The sequence below is a fragment of the Sorex fumeus genome, unplaced genomic scaffold, assembly GCF_029834395.1.
Source record: "Sorex fumeus unplaced genomic scaffold, SorFum_2.1 ptg000065l, whole genome shotgun sequence".
Classification (NCBI taxonomy): Eukaryota; Metazoa; Chordata; class Mammalia; order Eulipotyphla; family Soricidae; genus Sorex; species Sorex fumeus.
The window spans coordinates 5,234,954-5,255,620 of record NW_026606122.1 but is presented as its reverse complement, the minus strand read 5'-3'; the positions used below and the strand labels follow the sequence as shown (position 1 = coordinate 5,255,620).

The 20,667-nt window shown below is 44.6% G+C and overlaps 1 protein-coding gene across 1 annotated transcript in view; it reads left to right on the top strand.

Moving 5' to 3' along the window:
* WAS (WASP actin nucleation promoting factor) overlaps nt 1-20,667 on the top strand; it is a 55,645-nt gene that overhangs the window by 23,770 nt on the left and 11,208 nt on the right. The window lies entirely within an intron of this gene.

Here is a 20,667-nt window from a genome sequence, read left to right as displayed (position 1 = left end):
AAGGCCTTTGATTCTGTTGACACAGAAGCGGTCATTGAAGCCCTAGCCAATCAGAGCATTCAAACTCAATACATCAGGATCCTCCGTGAGCTGTATTATGGATTCACTACTAGGATTTCACCATTCTACAAAGAAGTAATCATCATTGTCAAGAGAGGGGTTCGGCAGGCTGATATCATTTCACCGAAACTCTTCAGTGCCACACTTGAGAACATCATGCGACGCCTGGAACGGGAAGGAATGGGAGTGAAGATAGATGGTCGTCAACTACACCACCTCCGCTTTGCTGATGACATTGTTCTAATAACACCAAACTTTAGCCAAGCAGCACAAGTTCTGGCCGACTTCAACTGTGAGTGTGGAAAGGTCGGACTACAGCTAAATCTTATGAAGACAATGTTTATGAGAAACAGCCTCGTTCCTGACGCTCCATTCCCTCTCAACGGAATGACCATCTCCGAATGCAACAGTTATGTGTGCCTAGGTCGAGAAGTCAACATGATTAATGACCTGGCACCTGAGTTGCGCAGGAGGAAGAGAGAGGCTTGGAAAGCACAGCAGTAAGTCGTTTGCTCTGCTCACAGCTGGCTGGCTGAACCGGGTTCGATTCTTCCGCCCCTCTCGGAAAGCCTGGCAAGCTACAGAGAGTATCTCGCCCACACGGCAAAGCCTGGTAAGCTATCTGTGACGTATTCGATATGCCAAACACAGTAACAACAAGTCTCACAATGGAGATGTTACTGGGCCCGCTTGAGCAAATCTATGAACAATTGGAGGACAGTGCTACAGTGCTACAATAAAATAAAATTAACATTCAGAATAGAATTTTTAAAAAGTAAAAAAAAAGAATTTGGATCGAGATCATCAATTTCTCTTTGGTTTTTTTTTTTATTAGTGAAAGACCATGAAGTACAGTTGTAGATTTACAAATTTTTGTGCCTGGGTTTCGATTATACAGTGATCAAATACCCATCCCTCCATCAGTGCCAACTTTCCACCACCATGGATAATATCCCTCCCACCCCCACCCCCCCATCCCACCCTGCCTCTGTGGCAGGGCATTCCCTTTTGTTCTCTCTCTCCTTTTGGGTGTTGTGGTCTGCAAAGGAGGCATTGAGTGGCAAACATGTTCAGTCCATAGTCTACTTTCAACATGCATCTCCCCTCCTGGGAGGATCCTCCAAACACACTTTATTTGGTGCTCCCTCCTCTATCTGAGCTTCCCTTTCCCCGGGCATTCTAGCCCGGCTAGCCTCTAAGCTATGGAGTAATCCTCCTGGTGTTGATCTCAGCTATTCTTGGGTATTAATCTCATACTTTGTTACTTTATATCCCCCAGATGAATGCAATCTTTCTATGTCTATCCCTCTCTTTCTGACTCATTTCGCTTAGCATGATACTTTCCATGTTGTACCACTTGTATGTAAATTTTATGACTTCATCTTTTCTAACAGCTACATAGTACTCCATTGTGTAGATGTACCAAAGTTTCTTTAACCAGTCATCTGTTCTTGGGCATTCAGGATTCTTCCAGTTTCTGGCTATTGTAAAGAGTGCTGCAATGAACAAACAAGTGCAGATGTCACATCGACTATGCATTTTTGCCTCTCTGGGATATATTCCCCGGAGTGCTATTGCTGGGTCAAATGGGAGCTCAATTTCTAATTTTTTGAGAATCGTGCATACTGTTTTCCAGAGGGGCTAAACCAGTCGATATTCCCACCAACAGTGAAGGAGTGTCCCTTTCTCGCCACATCTGCGCCAGCATCGGTTGCTTTTGTTCTTTTGAATGTGGGCCAGTCTCTTAGGTGTGAGATGGTATCTCATTGTGGTTTTGATCTGCATCTCCCTGATGATTAATGATGTAGAGCATTTTCTCATGTGCTTTTTTGCCATTCGGATTTCTTCTTTGAGAAAGTTTCTGTTCATTTCATTGCCCCATTTTTGGATGGGGTTGGATGTTTTCTTCTTGTGGAGTTTAACCAGTACTTTGTATATCCTTTATATCAACCCCTTGTCAGATGTGTATTCGGTGAATATACTTTCCCATTCTGTAGAACTGTCTTTGTATTTTGGTCACTGTTTCTTTTGAGGTGCAGAAGCTTCTTAGTTTAAGATATCCCATTTATCTATCTCTGTCTGTTTTCACTTGCTCGGCCAGTGGCGTGGCATCTTTGAAGATACCATTAGCTTCAATGTCATGGAGGGTTTTGCCAACTTTGTCTTCAATGTACCTTATGGTTTCTGGTCTGATGTTGAGGTCTTTAATCTATTTTGATCTTACTTTTGTACACGGTGTTAGGCAGAGTTCTGAGCCCATTTTTTTGCATGTAGCCGTCCAGTGATGCCAGCATAATTTGTTAAAGAGGCTTTCCTTACTCCACTTCACATTATTTGCACCTTTATCAAAGATTAGATGATCATATGATTGAGGGGAGCCGTCAGTGTATTCAACCCTGTTCCATTGGTCTGAAGTTCTGCCTTTGTTCCAGTACCATGCTGTTTTAATTATTACTGCTTTGTAGTAGAGCTTGAAGTTAGGGAGGTTGATTCCTCCCATTTTCTTCTGCCCAAGAATTGCTTTAGCTATTCGTGGGGGCTTATTGTTCCATATAAATTTCAGGAGTGTTTGCTCCATTTCTTTGAAGAATGTCATGGGTATGCTTATAGGGATTGCATTGAATTTATACAATGCTTTCAGTAGTATTGCCATTTTGACAATGTTAAGTCTCCCGACCCATGAGCAGGGGGTATATTTCCATTTCCTTATGTCCTCTTTTATTTCCTGAAGTAGCGTTTTGTAGTTTTCTTTGTACAGGTCCTTTACTTCCTTAGTTAAGCTGATTCCTAAGTACCTGATTTTCTGGGGCACAATTGTGAACGGGATTGTTTTTTTTTCATGTTGCTTTCTTCTCTCTCACTGTTTGCGTATAGGAAAGCCATGGACTTTTGGGTATTGATTTTATAGCCTGCAACTTTACTATACGAGTCTATTGTTTCTAGGAGTTTTTTAGTGGAGGTTATTGGGTTCTCTAAGTAGAGTATCATATCATCTGCGAATAGTGAGAGCTTGATTTCTTCCTTTCCTATCTGAATGCTCTTAATAACTTTTTCTTGCCTAATCGCTATTGCAAGTACTTCCAGTACTATATTGAACAGCAGTGGAGATAGTGGGCATCCCTGTCTCGTCCCTGATCTTAGAAGGAAGGCTCTCAGGTTTTCCCCATTGAGGATGATGCTTGCTGTAGGCTTGTGGTAGATGGCTTTAACTATGTTGAGGAAAGTTCCCTCTATACCCATTTTGGCTAGGGTTTTCATCATAAAGGGGTGCTGGATCTTGTCAAATGCTTTCTCTGCATCTATTGACATGATCATATGCTTTTTATCTTTTCTTTTGTTGATATGATGGATTATGTTGATTGATTTCCGAATGTTAAACCATCCTTGCATCCCTGGGATGAATCCTACTTGGTCATGGTGTATGATCTTTTTGATGAGTAGTTGGATTCTATTTGCTAGTAGTTTGTTGAGGATCTTTGCATCTGTGTTCATCAGAGATATCGGCCTGTAATTCTCTTTCTTTGTGGTATCTCTGTTTGCCTTTGGTATCAGTGTGATATTTACTTCGTAGAAACTGTTCGGAAGTGTTTTTGATATTTCAATTTCGTGGAAAAGCTTAAAGAGGATTGGGAGTAAGTCCTCTTTAAAGATTTGGAAGAATTCACTAGTGAATCCATCCGGGCCAGGACCTTTGTGCTTGGGGAGACTTTTTATTACCATTTCAATTTCCTTGATGGTGACAGGTCTGTTCAGGTATTCCAGGTCTTCTTGGTTCAGCCTTGGGAGTCTGTAGGAATCTAGGAATTTATCCATTTCCTCGAGGTTTTGATGTTCCGTGGCATAAAGCTTCTCAAAGTACTCCCTGAGGATCCTTTGAATTTCTGTAGTTTCTGTTGTGATGACCCCCTTTTCATTTCTGATTCAGTTTATTAGGGTTTTCTCTCTCCCTTTCTTTGTGAGTTTTGCTAGAGGCTTATCAATCTTGTTAATTTTCTCGAAAAACCAGGTCTTGGTTTCATTGATCTTTCGAATTGTTTTTTGGGTTTCCATCTCGTTAATCTCTGCTCTGAGTTTTATTATTTCCTTTCTCCTGTTCGGGTTGTGCTCCTTTTGTTGGTCCTTCTCCAAGCTATTAAGCTGTGAGGTTAGGTTATTTATGTGTGCTCGCTCCTCCTTCCTGAGGAATGCTTGTATAGCATTCCTCTTAGCACGGCTTTTGCTGTGTCCCATAAGTTTTGGTAACTTGTGTCCTCATTTTCATTTGTTTCTAGGAATCTTTTGATTTCCTCTTTGATTTCCTTTCTAAGCCACTTGTTGTTCAATAGCACACTGTTTAATTTCCAGGTGTTTGATTTAGTTTTCTGTTTTTGTGTGTGATTTACTTCTAGTTTCAGCGCATTGTGGTCTGAGAAGATTGTTGATACAATCTCTATCTTCTTAATTTTAAGGAGGTATGTTTTGTGGCTCAGAATGTGGTCTATCTTGGAGAATGTTCCATGGACGCTTGAGAAGAATGTGTATTCAGCATTTTGAGGATGAAGTGTCCTATATATATATATATCTACTAAGTCCCTTTCTTCCATTGTTTCCCTCAGATGAAGTATGTCCTTGCTAAGCTTGAGTCTGGTTGATGTATCAAGAGGTGACAAAGCAGTGTTGAAGTCTCCCACTAGTATTGTGTTGCTATTGATGTCTTTTTCCAAATCTATGAGTAGTTGTTTTAAGTACTTTGCTGGTCTCTCATTCGGTGCATATACATTTATTATTGTAAGTTCTTCCTGTTGTACAGATCCTTTGATCAATAAGAAATGGCCTTCATTGTCTCTTATGATCTTCTTCACTCTGAAATTGATGTGGTCTGATATTAGGATGGCTACTCCAGCTTTTTTATGGGAGCTGTTTGCCTGTAGGATTGTTTTCCAGCCTTTGACTCTGAGTCTGTGTTTGCTTTGAATATTGAGATGTGTTTCTTGCAGGCAGCAGAATGTTGGGTTCAATTTTCTAATCCATCCTGCCACTCTATGTCTTTTAATTGGTGCGTTTAGCCCATTGACATTGAGAGAGATTATTGTTATGGGATTTTGTCCCATTGTTCTGTTGAAATTTGGTGTATTTGAGGGGCCTGTCTTGCCTTAAAGTAGCCCATTTAGTTGTTCTTGTAACCATGATTTTGAGTCTATGAAGTTCCTGAGCTGTTGTTTGTTTGTGAAACTGTGTGTTGTTCCTTCTATTATGAATGAGAGTCTCGCTGGGTAAAGTATTTTTGGAGAGGCATTTATTTCATTGAGTTTTTTCACTATGTCCCACGACTGTTTTCGGGCCATGAGGGATTCATCAGAAAAATCAGCTGTGAATTTTAAGGATGCTCCTTTGTAAGAGATTTCTTTCTTCGATCTTGCTGCTTTCAGAATTTTGTCTCTGTCTAAGGTTTTGGTCATTTTGATCAAAATGTGTCTTGGGGTATTTTTATTCGGATTTCTTCTAGCTGGTACCCTTCGGGCCTCCTAAATGTGGCCACAGGTTTTTTTCAGCTCTGGAAATGTTGTAGCAATTATGTCTTTGACAGTTTCTTCTTCATCAAGGTTTTCTTCCCGTTCCTCTGGGACTCCAATAATTCTTATGTTACCCCTCTTGGCTTCATCATGGTCTTCTCTTGTCATCTGTTCCCGAATTGTGAGTCTCTTTTCCATTTTCTGCTCTTTTCTGGAGAGTCTCTGAACTTCATCTTCAAGCTCACTGATTCTGTTCTCAGCAGCTGTTACTCTGCTGCTGAGGCCTTCCACTGAGTTTTTTCAATTCGCCTACCAGGTTTTTCAGGTCTGATATTTCCGATTGCATTTTCCTCATTTCTGCCTTCAAATCCTCTTGTCTTTTATTGGCATTGCTTTCCATTGTTTCTTTTAGTTCCCTAAGCATCCTAAGTAGCTCCCTTCTGAATTCCTTGTCAGAAAGGTTGTCTAACACTACAGTACTGTTGGTGTCTTCTGGGCTAGACTCTTCAATAAGAAAGTTTGGTGGGCTTTTGCGTTGCTTTACCATTTTGATCAATGTGGTTTAGTCCTTCACGTTCACTGTTACTATTCTGCTTGATATGCAGTGTGATTTGTGATAGGCTTATGAGTTATTGGCTACTGTGTTTCCAGTAACTTAGCTAACCTAGAGAAGGTTCCATCTAAGAGGGTAGTTTATGGTTCCTATGGCATATGTAGTGGGAGAGTATTTCACGGCCGTGTTAGCGGCCACGGCTCTGGAAAGGGTGCAGATCAAGGGAGAGAAAACCGGCTGTTCTAGGGGATCGAGCTAGCTGCGCATGCCCAGAGAGACTCCCAAGCCCTGGGCGCCGGGCTGTACCTGGTTGAATAAGCTCTCTTTGGTTTTTTGCTCATCACTTATCATTTAGTTTAGAAATCTTGCAGTTTTCTCAAGGCCCAGCACAGTAAAAAAAAGCACCTGGACCTTTACAATTTCCACACACAGAAAATTTTCTACAAACACATACACATATACACATGTGTACATGCTCGAGTGATTAATTTGCTGTTTCTCTGACCCAAGAGCATAACTCAGGTGGGTGAAGAAGGACAGAACAGTCTCCAGGGCAAACTTGGCCCTGTAGGCCTATTGAGACTAAATTGTGTTCCTCCACCCCCAGAAACCTCTCCAAACAGGTCAGGAAAGAGCACCTTTTGTATTATGCTGGCAAAGCTAAATTATAAACAAAATCATTATAAATCTAAAACAGTGGGGCATTTTCAGTTTTTCTAATTTAACGATTAACATTTTCTTACCTGACTATAGGCTCATGGCTAACAGCCCTTCAACAACCTGAGAGAAAGTGGTGCTGACAGCTCACCAGGCAGCAGGAGCAGAGGCTACTGGACCACCTCAGCACCATTATCTCTGCTAGGCCAGAACCAACAAGTACAATTACCCAAAAGACTTGACATTTGAAGATTTTGGCCATTTTTCTCCATGGGTGTCTGAGGGGAAAAAGGGCTATAATTGTCTATGGGGAAGTCTGCGGTGGCTATGAATCTCAAAGGTAAGAAGTGGCCACAATAGCAAGCATACACTGGAGAACAGACAGGAACTCAAATATGGATGGGCAGCAATCAGCTGCTCATCCAGCCTGGCTCCTCTTAAGATCTTAAAGTCACTTTGGCATTGGAGTATAGATATAATCCTGGTGCCCTGAACACCTTTGTAAGTACCTACAAAACTTGTTTTACCCACCAGGGTCCACATCCTGTTTCCTGGTAAGTTCAGCAAGCACAGCAAAGCAAGCATTGTTACAGAAGCGAGAAAAAGTGGTTATAGTACATAACCAGTGTACATAAAGCAAACAATCAGTCAACTTTAACCATATCCCCTTAGGACCCTTGCCCATTATTCCTTTTTGCAATCCATGACGGTTTTACACAGAACTTGCAGGAAGTTCAGTGTACTTATGGAAAGACATAGGTAAATCAGCTGAAAAAATAAACTTCTAAAAAAACTAAACTTCCTGTTCCTCCCTTTCAGTCTTTGCTTTACACTACTATGGATCGAACCTAAACTTCTTGAAAACAAAGTCTGAGCTCAGCCCATTGACCTATCTCTCCAGCTCCACTTTGCTGTTCTTTTTGAAATTTTTTTGGTGCTGAGGATCAAATCTGGATCAGCTGTGTGTAATGCAAGCAATCTACCTTCTGTATTATGTCTTCACCCCATCCCACTTTGCCATTCATTTTTTTGTTTCAGGATCACTTCAGGCAATGCATAAGGTTTACTCCTTGCTCTGTGCTCAGGGGTCACCCCTGTCAGTGCTCAAGAGAACCTTATGGATTGAAGGTGGAGTTTGCCTCATGAAAGGCCATCCCTAATGATTCTTTTGTTTGTTTGTTTTTGAGCTACTCCTGGAATTACTCAGGGATTACTCCTGGTGGTGCACAGGGCATCATATGGGATGCTGGCGATGGAACCCAGGTTTACAGCATGCAAAGCAAGCATCATACCCACTGTACTATCTCTCTGGCCCCAAGAATATGTATTTTTAAATCTGTCTGCTATTGGGGGGATAGAAAAGCACAGGAACCTGAGACTCCAGCCTACAAATATGTGTGATCAGCCCTTTGAGCCATCTTCTTGGACCAAAAATTGAATATTTGAATAACTAATTGTATTGATTTATCATTTGTCTACAGTGTTTCTAGAATATACCTCGATGTGTATACACGTATTATTGTACCAAAGTTCTAGTGCCACACATTATCAAAATAATCCATCCTGGGGCTGGGAATGTGGCTCAATTGCTTTGAATTTGTGAGGTTTCAATACCTAACATGAAAAAGAATGCCTCTTCCTAAACGGTTCTCCCCAACCTTCCCCTTACTCCTGGTAACCAACCACTTACTATATTTTTCACTCAAAGTTTTTTTTCTTTTCTTTTTTTTTTTTGCTGTGTGACACTTTCATTTTTAAAAATATCATAATATGAGACTCACACCCAAGGACAGTAGAGACAAGGGCGAGGAAGAATGCTCTACAGTTGGAAGCCTGCCTCATGAGCTGGGGGAGAAGGCAGCTGAGATAGAGAAGGGATCACTAAGTCAATGACGGTTGGACGGATGGCTCAGGATGGGAGGTGTGTGCTGCAAGTAGATAAAGGACTAAAAATGATGGCCTCTCAGTATCTGTATTGCAAACCATAATGCCCAAAAGTAGAGAGAGAGAGTAAGAAGGAGATTGTACCACAGAGGCATGGGAAGGGGTGAGGAGGGATACTGGGGACATTAGTGGTGGAAAATGCACACTGGTGGAGGGATGGGTGTTAGATCATTGTATGACTGAAACTCCAACATGAAAGCTTTGTAACTGTAGCTCACGGTGACTCAATTAAAAAACAATTAAATCACCAGTAGGGGCCGCTGGAGAGACTATAGAGGGTAGGCCACTTGCCTAGACGCAAAGCTGGGGGAGTGGGGACGTTTGATCTCGGACACCCCATATGGTCCCCAAGCACCGCCAGGAGTGATTCTTTTTCTTTTTTAATTATTGATGAGATTCTTATTTTCTTCTTATTTATTGATTTTTTATTATTATTTTTATTAGTGCTCCAGCCGCACAGCGGTAGGGCGTTCGCCTTACAAGCGGCCAACATGGCCGACCCGAGTTCGATTCCTCCGCCCCTCTCGGAGAACCCGGCAAGCTACCGAGAGTATCTCGCCCGCACTGCAGAGCCTGGCAAGCTCCCCGTGACGTATTCGATATGCCAGACACAGTAACAACAAAGTCTCCAATGGAGACGTTACTGGGCCCGCTCGAGCAAATCGACAATCAACGGGAGGGCCTTTTATTAGTGAAACACCATGAGGTACAGTTGTCACTTAATCACTTAATCACTTAACTTCCCGTTAGTCGTCGATTTGCTCGAGCGGGCGCCAGTAACGTCTCCATTTGTCCCTGTCGCGTGCTAGTGTAGCCCAGTGGCATCTGTTCTCTCCGGGAACATGAAGGGCCTCAAACCGATCGTTCATGATCTTGATGAAGTCTGACCATCTGGTAGGTGGGCGGCCACACGGTCTTTTGACATCCCGTGGAATCCAGTCAGTAACAGCTCTAGTCCAGCAGTCGTCTTTAAATCTCATTACGTTACCAGCCCATCTGATTTTCGACACCTTGGCAAATGAGACAGCGTCCCTGATTCTTGATCGTCGATGGATGTCAGAACTCCGGATTCTTTCTCTCATTTGAGTGAAATGTGATATTCCAAGCATAGCTCTTTCTATTCTTCTTTGGGAGACCTGTTCTCATCTTGTTTGCGTAGGGCCCAGGTCTCTGAGGCATATGTTAATGCAGGAAGAACGGTGGAATCAAAGAGATGTGCCCGGAGCCGGAGGTTCTTCGTCCTCTTAGCTATTTCTTCGACGTTCTTGAAGGCGTTCCAAGCCGCTCTCTTCCTCCTGCGCAGCTCGGGTGCCAGGTCATTTGTCATGTTGACCTCTCGACCTAGGTACACATAGCTGTTGCATTCGGAGATGGTCGTTCCGTTGAGAGCGAATGGGGCATCAGGAACGAGGCTGTTTCTCATAAACATTGTCTTCGTAAGATTCAGTTGTAGTCCTACCTTTCCACACTTACGGTCAAAGTCGGCCAGCAGGTACAGTTGTAGATTTACAAATTTTTGTGCTTGGGTTTCAATTATACAATGAACAAATACCCATCCCTCCACCAGTGCCCATTTTCCACCACCACGGGTCCCAGTATCCCTCCCAACCCCCATACCCCCATCTCACCCTGCCTCTGTGGCAGAGCATTCCCTTTTGTTCTCTCTCTCCTTTTGGGTGTTGAGGTTTGCAAAAGAGGCATTGAGTGGCAATCATGTTTAGTCTACTTTCAACATGCTTCTCCCATCCTGGGAGGATCCTCCCAACACCCTTTATTTGGTGCTCCCTTCTCTATCTGAGCTCCCTTTTCCCCTAGCATGTGTGGCTGGCCTCCAAACCATGGAGCAAAATTCCTGATACTAATCTCGGCCACTCTTGGGTGTTAGTCCAGGAGTGATTCTTGAGTGCAGAATCAGGAGTAACTCCTGGGTGTGGCTCCAAAAATATCACCACCAGAGAATAGTACAGTATGTAGGGTGCTTGTATTGCACATTGTTGACCACGATTTGATTCCTGGCACTACATAGAGTCCCCCATGCCCTGTAGGAAGTGATCCCTGAACACAAGCCAGTAGTAAGCCCTGAGAACGACCAACTTGGCCCAAAAACAAACACAATTTTTACAAAAATTACCAGCAGGGAACTGGAGATATGTGACTGTCCTGGGTTTGAGTGCCACCACCACATAGTCACCCAAGCACTGCATAGTCTGGCTCTGGTGGCCCCTGATCATCTCCAGGTATGGCTCTGCCTCCCGTCCCCCCTGCCCCCTCACTCCTACACCCCCTCTCCCCCCCCCCCCCCACACACGGCCCTGGTGACCTGGAGGTTATGGCTCCGCAGTTACTCTATTGTCTGAGTATTGGATGGGCCTAGTTGTCAGACCCTGCCAGTACAACTTTAGACACCCCCGCCCCCAACATCCCCCCCTATGCAAATAAACCTATCATAAAAGTCTCCAGAAAATGTAGCGGAGGCTTAGCCTGAGCCACCTCTCAACCCAACACACACTCCTGCCATATAGATTTAAAGGGAACAAGTCTGAGATCAGGACAAGGAATGTGAAGGCGTGTTTGGGCATGGGGTTCCCAAATTTCGTTTCAATTTTGGTACTTGCAGTGGAGGTGCAGGGGTTACTGGGGGGTGCCCATTGGAGTGCTGTGCTAGCATACTTGGTCACACTGGAGAGTACACATTTGAGCTTAGGCATGAAGGAGTACGCCTCAGTTTACCCTTGCCAGCTATTGTTAGCAGGTTTTTTAATTTCTGAAAATTCCTGGGCTTTTTCTGATAAACCTAACAAAAGTTAACTATTGTCCATCATAAAATTCTTTCCCAGAGTTTAGGCTCACAGTAGGAGGCTAAAGATAATGGTAAATACCTAAAGCAAATGGCCAGGCAAACATCTCTTAGATCCTTGCATCCTTTGTTGCCAAGAGCCCAATTTTCATTTAAGAAGATCTACAAGAAAACCTTTATCTTTAATTTCCCTACATTCCCTGTAACACAAAGATAAGGTTTTCCTATAAAAATCCCACAAAAAGAGCCATGGTTAATTTAGTCCTATACTTAATTCCTTCTCTCCTGGGGAGCCTCTTTTCTTTTCTTTTCTTTTCTACTTTCCAATGAACTTTTCTAATTGCCAACTCTGAGTTTGAGCATCTTTATTATTCAATTTTTTTCATTCTTGAATATATTCAGAAACCTGGAAATCAAGGACGAAGAACACAGAGACCTGCACCGCTGCTCCAGCGTCATCTGCATCAGAATCCCAGTATCATGTTGCACTCAGCAACGTGCGGTGGGGCTGGGTGTAGAATAAAAACATTTTTACCATCTAGAGATAGTACAGTGGGGGAAATCTTGGATGCACCAGACCCAGGTTTCATCCCGGGAACCCACATGGTTCCCTGAACCCCACCAGGAATGAATGATCCTTTAGTGCAGAGCCAGGAGCAAGCCCTGAGCACTGCTGAGTGTGACTCCAAAACCAAAACCACAATATTTTAACTAGGCAGAGGTGAGTTCTGGCCAAAGCTTTCTTCTCTGGTGAAAAGGGAAAATTTGCATGTGGTTTGGAGAGATTGTAGGGGCCTCAATTGGAACACCACATTGTCAGTGCTCCCCCTTCCCCACAACTCAGCTAGGTTGATGACAAAACGGGGGGGGGGGGGGGGAGCTTTTCCTTTGATTGTGGAAGCACACACATTTACAACTACAATAGCTTGTGAGGCTGCTCTGGTCAATTCTCAGCTTTTAATCCTGGTGCTCAGAGCTAGATATTCTTTTAATATATTTTTATGAATATGGAATTCTTATCTCAAGGCTTGCATATGCTCATACCTTGAATACATCCTATCTCAAATGCCCCAAGGTGGAAAATGCAGTTTCTGATCAACCCTGTTGGCTGTTAGAGATTACCAAGAAGCACCCAAAGATAAATATGTTGTCTCTTCCTAATTTACTTCAAATGCAAATTTCTTCTCTATTGCAAGCATCCTGATTGGCCAAAAGGGATTAACAAAAAAAGTCTGTGTTTAAGGGTGAAGAAGCAAACTGCTCTGTTCTGACTTCTTTTTTCACCAGGGAAGCTATGGAACTCTGAAATGAGACTTTCCTTCTCCCAAGGAATAGTGTTGAGTGTAAACTTGTCAGCATATTCGTCATGAGTCGTATCTCTGGTTGTCCAGGTAATGAGTTTAGGTGAGGTAGCTCAGCTGTCTGCAGTCCCTGGTCACTGAAGTGATTTCTGGTTTCACCACAGTGAGGTGTGTGTAGCACTGTAGCACTGTCCTACCGTTGTTCATCGATTTGCTCGATAGGGCACCAGCAACGTCTCCATTGTGAGACTTGTTACTGTTTTAGGCATATTGAATATGTCACGGGGAGCTTGCCAGGCTCTGCTGTGTGAGCAGGATACTCTTAGTAGCTTGCCGGGCTCTCTGAGAGGGACAGAGGAATCGAACCCGTGTCGGCCGCGTGTAAGGCGAACACCCTACCCGCTGTGCTATCAAGGTGTGTGTAAGCACCATTAAAAAGAGGCCAAAGAGATAGCTCAAAGACCAGAGTGTGTGCTTTGCATTGGGGAGTCTAGGTCCAATCCAGAAGACTGCATCCACATACAACCCCAACCTCTGCCAGGGGTGGGAGTAATCCCTGATGAGCACCTCTATGTCTGACTCCAAAACAGAACTCAAGAATCGGTGCAGGGGGCTGGAGCAATAGTAAAGCGGGGAGAGCATTTGCCTTGCATACGGCCGACCCAGGTTCGATTCCCAGCATCCCATATGGTCCCCCGAGCACCGCCAGGAGTAATTCCTGAGTGCAGAGCCAGGACTAACCCTCTGCATTGCCGGGTGTGACCAAAAAGGAAAAAAAAAACCGGTGCAACAAACACCCCCACTGATACCTTCACTGAAACCATATTTTCTTAACCAAATGCAAGATGGCTTGTAAGAGGGGTAGCTTGAGGGGGGAGGTTGGGAAACACCTGGTCAGTGATTAGGGTTTACTCCTGTCTGTGTGCTCAGGGATCACTACTGGCTGGGCTCAGAGATCTATATGGGGTGCTGATGATTGCAAAGTCAGCTGCGTGCAAGGTAAGTACTGTCATTCCAGCCCCAGGATTTTTTTTTTTTTTTGCTTTTTGGATCACATCCGGCAATGCACAGGGGTTACTCCTGGTTCTGCACTCAGGAATTACTCCTTGTGGTGCTCTGGGAACCATATGGGCTGCTGGGAATTGAACCCGGGTAGGCCACGTGCAAGGCAAACGCCCTACTGGCTGTGCTACTGCTCCAGCCCCATAGCCCCATTATTTTTTTTGAGAAACAAGATGACAATTTTTTAAAAATTTATTTATTGAATCACCGTGAGAACAGTTACAAGGCTTTCAGGTTTAAGTCTCAGTCATACAATGATCAAACACCCATCCCTTCACTAGTGCATATTTTCCACCACCAAAAACCCCAATATACCCCCCATCCCACCCCTCCCCATGCATGTGAGGCAGATGGTTTCCACTTAACTCTCTCTCTACTTTGCTTACATTCATTAATTTGACAAAAGATGCACCATCATTATTTGGAATTTCCCCCCGACAATCAAACATGCTGAAAAGGCATAGTGAAATAATTTGGGAAAGGCATAGTGAAATAATTTGTTTTTTATTGCTGGTTATGAAGACCATATCGCGGCTGAATGATTTTGGATTTCTGATATTTTACTAATTAAGTCTGGAGGGATTTCTGCCAAACGCCGCATAGTTCTGAGATTGGTTTGTGTGCCTCTGGGTCCATGGCTGTGCTGGAGAACCACTCGTGGGGGGGCAACTCGTGATCTCGGCAGGGTGGGAAGGACGTGCTGGTTCTGCCCTCCATCCTATGAGGCAGCAGTTGCCCTGTCACCGCTGGCTCATACCTGGCTGTCCAATAAGCTCTGAGGCGGCGCCTACTGTGCGGGGGGGGGGGGGGGGGGGGGGGGGGAGGCGGAGAAGGCGGAAGAGAAAGATACCCTTTCCCTCCCGAGGGGGCAAGGCACCATAGCTTAATGCATAGTTCATTCACATTTCTGCCTAAAGCTGCTGGGTTCCGAATTAGGTCTATGTGCCTCTGGATCCATGGCTGTGATGGAGAGCCACTCACGGGGGACAACTTGTGGTCTTTGCAGGGCGGGAAGGAAGTGCCGGTTCCGCCCCCATCCCACGAGGCCACAGTTGCCCCGAAGATGACAATTTTTTTTTTTTTGCTTTTTGGGTCACACCCGGCAATGCTCAGGGGTTACTCCTGTCTCATGCACTCAGGAATTACTCCTGGCTGTGCTCGGGGGACCATATGGGATGCTGGGAATCGAACCCAGTTCGGCCATGTTGGCTGCATGCAAGGCAAACGCCCTACCCACTGTGCTATCGCTCCAGCCCCCAGAAGATGACAATTTTTTTTAATTTTTTTTTTTTTTGCTTTTTGGGTCACACCCGGCGATGCTCAGGGGTTACTCCTGGCTCATTCACTCAGGAATTGCTCCTGGCGATGCTCAGGGAACCATACGGGGTGCTGGGAATTGAACCTGTGTCAGCCATGTTGGCTGCGTGCAAGGCAAACGCCCTACCTGCTGTGCTATCGCTCCAGCCCCAATGACAATTTTTTATTGAACAAAACTTGCTTAGAAAGATATGACAGGAAAAAAAGAGAAAAAATACTGGTTCAAGAGAACATGGACTTCTCCAGATTGGCAAAACGCTATTAAAGAGACAAAGAGACAAGCAAGAGAGTTATGTGTTCAAGGGAGAACAAGGTCTTTATGAGCGAGCCAGGAATATTTTTGTTTTTATTTTTTAAACTGAAGTGCTAACTGGGGTTGTAGTGATAGTACAGCAGCTAGGACACTTGCCTTGTTCATGGCCAACCCTGTTTGATCCCTGGCATCCCATATAATCCCCTGAGCCCTGCAAGGACTGATCTATGAGTGCAAACTCAGGAGTAAGACCTGAGCACCACTGGGTATAACCCCAAAACAAACAAAAACTAAGAACAAAAAAAGCTGAAATGTTAGATTTTGAACCTAGGTTCTCATACTTGCAAGGCAAGTGTTCTTTTGCTGAACTAGATCCCTGATAAATGAGTTTTTTTTTAATGTTTGTACCATACCCAGTGGTGCTTAGGGGTTACTCCCAGCTCTGTGTTCAGGAGTAGCTGGGAGCAATTAGTGTTGCCCCAATTAGCTAGTGGGGATCTAACCTGGGCTAGGCCTCTTACATACTAAGCCAGTGCTCAAGCCATTGAGTTCTGTCCCTAGTTTGGACATTGGAGTGGAACCTAGGGATGACCTCACACCTGCAAGGCAAATGTTTCCCACTGAGCCACAGCCCTGGATCCCTGGGGATGCAGGAACAAGACTTATATTGAAAGGCAAGTGAGACTTAACACTTTTGGAGTCATTTCTCACTTAAACCTCACACACTCTTAAGCTATGTGTCCTTAGGCAAATGAGCTAAACTGTTCTGGGCCTTAATGTCCTCTTCAGTACAACAGAGGAAATAGCAAGACACGTGTGTGTGTGTGTGTGTGTGTGTGTGTGTGTGTGTGTGTGTCTGTGGATGTGCAATTTACAGAGTTAATAAATATAAGATCAGAAAAGGTCGCCAAACACTTGAAATCTCACATTAATCCCTTGTTCATTTGTTCCTTCAATAAACATTTGTCAACTTGAAAGTTTCCCACCCCTTGTTACCTATGGGACAGCTGTTAATAGCACTGCTGCAGACTAGTGGTTTTCAACCTTTTTTACGTGTTCTTTTTTTGTTTCTGGTTTTGGGGTCACATCCGGTAATGCGTAGGAGCGCCTCCTTGGTTTGGTGCTGGGTCACTCCTGGTGGTGTTCAGGGTACCACATAGTGCTGGGGCTCAAACCCGGGGCTCCCACATGCAAAGCCTGTGCTTGGCTCCTTGAGCTATCTCCCTGGCTCTTTGTTCGGTGAGGGAGATTCATTGATGCAGTTGGTGGCTGCTGCGGGGATAAGTTGTGGAGTGGGGCACAAATAAAATGCTGGCCTTGGTCCTGTGAAAAAGAAGCAGGGATGTGACCTGTTGAATAGGCTGGAAAGGGGATCCAAGGCCTGGAGGCATGCATTAATTCACCTGGTGAGTTGGGAGGGTAAAGAGAAGATGTTTGGAGCCATGGCTGCAAAAGGGGTTTTGAACCTTTTTTTAGAGAGAAGCTTTGAACTCGCCAGTATGGGTTGCTGTGCTGGTGTCTTTGAGGATCTTGTGGGTTCTTCTCAAGATGAGCCATTCCCCTTCAGAAACCCAAGAAGGAACACACCCCAATTCTGCTCCTTCATGTTCCACCTTGCTGTATGTTTGCTGGGGAGTTTCATCCCCACCACCCAAATGGGAAACTGAGGGAGAGTGGATGTTGGGTAATTGTTTGTTTGGGGAAACAAACAGTATGAAATACACACCCTGTAAACTCCATACTCCCTCCCGACCTGTGCAGGGTCTGGGGGGTGGGGGATGGGGGTGGGAGGCAGCTCTGACCTCCAAAGAGCATTTGGCCAGAAAGAGCCCAGAAGACCAAACTCATTGTCCAATAGGATATAACAGGATTCTCTAGAGGCCAGATAGATAGTACAGCAAGCAAGGTGCTTACCTTGCACTCCACCTACTGGAGTTTGCTCTCCCACACCCCTTATGGTCCCCCAAGCACCTCCTAGAGTGATCCCTGAGTGCAGTCAGGAGTAAACCCTAAACGCTGACAGGTGCCGCTCCCAAATTGAAAAAAAAAACAACAGGGCTCTGAGCATAGATCCCTATTTTGGGAGGGGCTAGGACACCCCTGGCAGTGTTTAGGAGGCTACTTCTGGCTTGGTGATTGCAGGTCATTCCCACCAATGTTCTGAGGATGGTGTGATACTCGGAATTTGAAGTAAGCAGACAAGGTTCTCACCACCATGGCAATTAATTCTTGAGAAGTAAAACAAAAAACAAGATGATTCAAAGAGGGTTACTCTGTCTCACCCTAAAGCAGCCCCACTTTGTGGACTCAGGAATTGAGGTCTCATAAGACTTGAAATGGCGCCTGTGGCAGCCCAGAGAAGGCTGGATCCTCCACCCCACCCCCACCTTCCTGAGAGAAGCTCCAGCAGGAACAAAGGGTTGCAATAAGGACACGCAGGTGGACACTCAAAGATCTCAGCTCTTTCCCTTGACAACACCATAGCAACGAACACTCTGACCTCCACAGAAAGCTCTGCGTGGGGGTAGTCTGGAACAAAACCTATAAAATCATCTCTGCAAAGGCAATCTAGAAACATCTCTGTTGAAATGGGGGAACGGAAGGGGAATGTAGCCCCCATCTTCATCTAAGATGCGTTTTTCAGTAATCCCCTCTGGAGAAGCCTGTGTTTTCTTGTGAATGCATTAGTCTTTCTCTTTCCTTCCTTCCTAATTTCTAAATACGACTATTTACTTCATTATTCATTTTTTTGGGAGGGAAGGTGTGTCCGAGGAGATCTGGGCAGAAATTTAGGATTTTGTTTTCTTTCCTGCAAAGAACAATTCCTTACTGCAGTCTGGGTTCCACAGCCCCCCAACCCTGAGAAATTGGGTAGCAGGGATCATTTCCCACTCTGGGCAGCGCAAGTGGAACCCAGGTGAGGTTTAACGATTGCCTTGAGATGGTGAGATGTTTCATTGCTGGTGACTCATCAGGTCTGTACTGTACCATCACAGACTCTCATCAGTCCTGAACCTCCCTAGGCATTTTCTGGTTGACTGAAAAAAGTCTTAAAATCCCATCTTGAGGTTGCCACCTCTCCCTTTTAAGCCTTGCCAATATGCAACATAGGTTGTGAAACTTGTATAACATACCTGCAACCCCCCCCCCCATTTCTCCAGAGATAAGCAGCTTGTGTGGTGCTGCTAGAAACACCTCGACTTCATTACATGGTAGATTTGGAATTAATTTTGGGTCCTTGTGCATGGAGAAATCTTTTACTGCTGTCGATTTTTTGTGTGTGTTACTCCATATTCAGTTAAGCAATGTGGCTGCAACCCATGGTTTCAGAAGTTAGGCTACGCAAGAGAGGTGGCTCAAGACGGTAAGTGGATGCTTTGGGTTCAATCTCTAGTACCACATAGTTCCCTGTGTACTGCACGGAGCGACTTCCACTCCAGCACTACGCCTGTAGTAGCCCCCTGAGCACCTCCTCCTATGGCTTCCCCCACAAAAAAGGAAAAAAGAAGCTAGCCCTCCTTTTTTCTCCCTGCTTCTGACCTTGTTACCTCCTTGTTTTCTTCCCTGTCTTACCTGTACCAACTTGATCTGTTAAGTAAAAAGGTTGTTAGACAGAAGATCTTTGATGATCAGTGTGCTAATCCACAGGAACTCAGAACAGATTACTATCAGCTGTCACAGATCCACAAAGAGCATTGAAATTTGTCCATCAGGTTAAAATGGGGAAAAAAGAAGCTAAGCTCCACATCCATGAAGACGGAGCAGGAGTGATAGTATAGTGGGTGGGATGTTTGCCCTTGCACACAGCAAACCTGGGTTTGAAAATCTTATGGCCCCTTATGGTCCCCAAGTCAGCCAGGAGTAATCCCTGAGTCCAGAGCCAGGAATTTCGCTTCAGCACTGCTGGCTGTGGCCTGAATATTAAAAAGAAAAAAGAAAAAGAAAGAGAAAATGAAGTACCTTGGAGACAGCTCTCAAAAGACAGATGTAAGAGGCTGCAGGAACACAATGCTGAAGAGTGTTTGTACCAGCCCCAGACTACTAGTTTAATGGGAGCTAATGGGAAAATCAGTCATTGAACCACTGAACACCCAGGGTCCCTCTGTCCAATGGGCAATGGTCATAGTGTGTATCCCATAGGCTGTTTGTGGCTCTAAGGGAGTCAATATTTATGAAGAGGCCAGAATAGCACCTGACACACACACACACACTCAGTGCTATTTGAATGTTGAATGTAAAATTAGCATACTCGACCAGAACGATAGTATAGCAGGAAGGGAGCTTGTCTTGCATGTGGCTGACCTAGCTTCAATCCCTTACAGCACATATTGAGTGAGCCCCCCTAGCATTGATCTATGAGCACATGGTCAGGAGTAACATCAGTGTGCTCCCTACCCCCAACACCCTTCTACCACAAGAAAAAGAGAATGTCAACGTGGGAAAAAGAAAGTCTCTGAAAATGACATGTTTGCAGGGAGGTAGTGTGGGGGTTGGCCCTTGCCTGGTGATACTTAGGACTACTATTGACTCTGTGCCTAAAGGGATCACTTCTGTAATACTCAAAGGATCTTTTGTGGTGCCAGGGATCAAACTGGGGTTGGCCACATGTAAGGCAAACACCTTAACCCACATATACTAGTAGGAAGTTAAAAACCCAGAGTTCAGGGGATGGAGAAATGACTCAAAGACCTGGAGAACCTGCTTTGCATGCAGGAGGCTCGGGTTCCATCCCAGGAATTGTATAGTCTCCACTGGGACTGGCACTTTATCACAGAACATGAAGTACACCCTGAACACCACGAGGTTTGGCCCCAAGTCAACGAAATAAAAAGAGACAAAATATTCAAAAGTAATGAAAAATGAACTCAGCTTTCATTTATTTATTTATTGGGTTTTTGGCCACATCTGGCAGTGCTCAGGGCTTACTCCTCGCTCTCTACATTCAGGGTCACTCCTGGAGTTGCTCAGAAACCATATAGGATACTAGGGATCAAACCTGGGTTAGCCTCATGCAAGGTAAATGCCCTACCTGTGGAACTATCTCTCTGGCCTCAACTATTATTTAGGCATCAAACATTCTCCAAAAGCTTGTGGGAGCTACAGGGAGGAGCCTACAGGGAGGTAAGAAATGAGGAAGGAGGGGCTTGACAAAATGATAGTATGGTGGGTAAGGAACTTAAGGCACTTGTCTTGCATGGCCAGCCCACCCACATTTGATACACTCTCCAGTC